Source organism: Alligator sinensis, unplaced genomic scaffold (assembly GCF_000455745.1).
Source record: "Alligator sinensis unplaced genomic scaffold, ASM45574v1 scaffold999_1, whole genome shotgun sequence".
NCBI classification, from domain to species: Eukaryota; Metazoa; Chordata; order Crocodylia; family Alligatoridae; genus Alligator; species Alligator sinensis.
In genome coordinates, this window is record NW_005842571.1 from 297091 (window position 1) to 300334 (window position 3244).

Genomic DNA, 3244 nt, shown 5'->3' on the forward strand with positions numbered 1-3244 from the left:
AAGGCTCAGCTGGGGATGCGGCATCAGGGAGTTCCCCTTCCCAGTATGGTGGCCAAACAGGGTAGGAGGGTACTACTTCTGCTGCTGTCCCCTCCTCAGCTGAGCCCAGCCCTCCCACTCATCCTAGCTGTTTCAGGAGCTTCCTCACCCCCCAGACAGTGGGGAAAGCAGCAGTGGTGGGCAGGGGAGTGGTGGGGGAAGCAGGGGAAAAGGAGAAGGGGGGTGCCTCTGAGCAGGAATAGGAAGAGAGAGGGCTTAGGGGTTTAGGGGCTTTAAAATGTCAGAGGTTTCCACGGCACGGTCTACCTGCACTGGTGTGGGAGAGAAGGCTGGGAGTAGGGGGTGCAGCCACCCCTGCAATGCAGGTTGCTGCTCCTGCACCCCCTTTGAGAAATCCTGAATCTGACCATGAGGTAAAGTTCCTTCCTGACCCCAAATATGGAGATCAGTCTGACCCTAAGCAGAGGGGCAAGACCAGAAATTTCTCGGTTTACGTCCCAACAGCAGCACTGGCACCATCGTCATAATCCCCAGCCTTGGCTGCAGCCAGCACCCAATGCCTCTAAGGAAGGCTTAAAAAAACCTGTGACATGTAGTAACAGCAGGGAGAAAGAACCCCTCCCAAGACCATGTGGCAACCAGCAAAGCCCAGAAGCATGGGAAATACCCATAATAAAAGACAGATCTGGCTATGCCCAGCAATTTCTCTTACCTCCTCTTGAATGCCTCCAATGATGGAGATTCAACAGCTTCCCTAGGCAATTTATTCCACTGTCTGATTCCTGTAACAGTGAAGAGGTTTTTCCTGGTATCCAATCTAAACCTGCTTTGCTTCAACTTCAAGCCACTGCTCTTTGCAGCAAGAAAGAAAAGGTGTTTTCCTCCTTCTTTATGGCAGTGCTTCAAGTATTTGAAGGCTACTATCATGTTGCCTCTTAAGTGCCTTTTCAGCAAGGTGAACATGCCTAGTTCCTTCAACCTCTCCTTGTCTGACTTCCCTTCCAATTCCTTTGTCATATTTGTCATCCTGTGCTGTTACCAAAAACCCAGGACCATTTGATTTTTCAAGAGGCAAGACTACAGCCCATCTATTATCAGGATCTCTTTTGCAAGCTAGACACAGAATTAAGGGACAGTTACAGTTCCCTTAATGATTGCCCCTTTTTGTACACCAGATCAAGATACAAGTACACTTTCCAGTGATCCTCCATTCCCTCTTAGCAAATAAGGGATTATTACCATCCAAATCAAATGAAAGGCAAGAGTCAGATATATAGCCCAACCTTTTATTGATTATACCCCAAGGCACAAGCATAGGCGCTTATCTCAAAACCTATCTAACTACCTGCAACAGCACAATACCGATTTTTCACCTATACTGGTCAGGGAGATGCAGGAAGGAGAAGGAGGGTGACATGCAGACTGGCAGCAGGTCATCTTGAATTTGCTGATGTCTCCAAAATCCCCAGTTTGTACCCATTATTTACATACATGGCTTATTTTAATATTTTAATTGGTTTTATTAAGATGTCTTTGTTTCACTGAGATTTCAGGAACTGGGTTGAATCTGTGTTTTCTATGGACTTGGAAGTTGCCAATTAGCCGACAGCTATGTCATTGCGAAAATTATAATTCTAGGAGAGAGAACTTCTTATCCTTATCCCTCACCATCTTGGAATGCTATTTGTCATGTCCTGTTTCTTTTACTTTTCTGACCAAGCTAGTTGTAATGTCTGCAAAGGTTCACTCTGAAACAAGCTTGAGGCCATCTGCTTTCGCCACACCCCTGCTGCTTAGCCTAAGTCCCTTGAAAATAGCCAAGGCTGGCAACAGGTGGTTTCAGCGGTGGACTCCTTTTCCCCTGTGCTCCACTGCAGGGGTCAGTGCTCGGTCCAGTACTTTTCAATATCTTTATTAATGATTTGGATGTGGGGGACAAAGAACTAACTGGCCAAGTTCGCAGACGACACCAAGTTATGGGGGAGCATGGTCACACTTGAAGATGGGCTACAGATACAGGTAGACCTAGATAGGCTAGTAATTTGGGCAGATTGGAACCTAATGAAGTTCAATGTCAAGAAATGTAAAGTGCTCCACCTCAGGACAAGCAACCCCCAACATAACTACAGGTTTGGCAGCACCAAACTGACTAGCACCACAAATAAAAGGGACCTGGGGGTAATAATAGACCACAGTATGAATATAAGTTGGCAGTGAGATGCTGTAGCCAGTAGGGCATATAACACTCTGGCATGCATCAATCAATGCATCTCCAGTAAAACCAAGGAGATGATTCTTCTGCTGTACTCAGCACTGGTGAGACCACAGCTGGAGTACTGTATCCAGTTCTGGGCACCGCATTTAACAAGGACATGGACAAGCTTGAGAGAGTCCAAAGAAGAACCACCCCTACGATCAGAGTCTTAAAAGGCAAGGAAAGGCTGGGGGATCTGGGACTCTTCAGCCTGAAGAAAAGAAGGTTGAGAGGGGACCTGGTAGCAGCTTACCACTACACTAGGAGAGTACATCAAGGACTCGGTGAGCAATTGATCACCAGGGCACCCAAGGGGAAAACCAGGAGTAATGGCCACAAACTCTTGGAAGATCAATTCAACCTCAAAATTAGGAAAAACTTCTTCACAGTCAGGGTGTTTGTACCCGCCTCCGTTCGACCAGGAGTTCGCGCGCCGCCTTTGCCCGAACCCGATATCTTGCACACCCGGACTTCGTTGGTACACCCCAGGATTTGCCCCGTCTGGTATAAAGGGAGACCCCAGAACTCGCCTGCCACGACTTTGATGACTCTTTCAGTGGGGGGTCTTCCCTCGGGGCATCCCCCGGTGCCGGCACGCTTCTTCGCGGGTACTCTCGGGGCTCCGTCCTCCCCTACACCCCGGCCATACACCACCTCAGGTCTTCCTATCCTGGCCCCCAACCCGTCCTCATCTCGCCCTCTCTCTGCTCAGTCCCGCTGGCGACTACCAGCGGTCTTCGGACCGGGCGTGCCTCTCCCCGTAGGGATGCTGACCTGGTCCCTCCTTCCTTGGGATGCAGATGTCCCCTCTGCTCCCCCAATAGTTCCTGCCGCAGTTACCCGCGCCGTCGGCTCCGTAGTGTGGGGTACAGCTGGCCCCACTCTCGGCACAGCTGTCGCGCCTCCGGCCGCCTCGGGTGTCGGGTTCCCTGCTGGCTGCTGCCCCCTTCACGGGGCTGACTTCTCCCCTCGTCGTCTCGCCCCCGGGTG

At 50.2% G+C, this 3244-nt stretch overlaps 1 protein-coding gene across 1 annotated transcript in view; it reads left to right on the plus strand.

The window, feature by feature from the left end:
* The window catches only part of LOC102385619 (epidermal retinol dehydrogenase 2-like), a 76533-nt gene that overhangs the window by 39593 nt on the left and 33696 nt on the right, over positions 1 to 3244 (plus strand). The gene's annotated exons all lie outside the window — the stretch shown is intronic.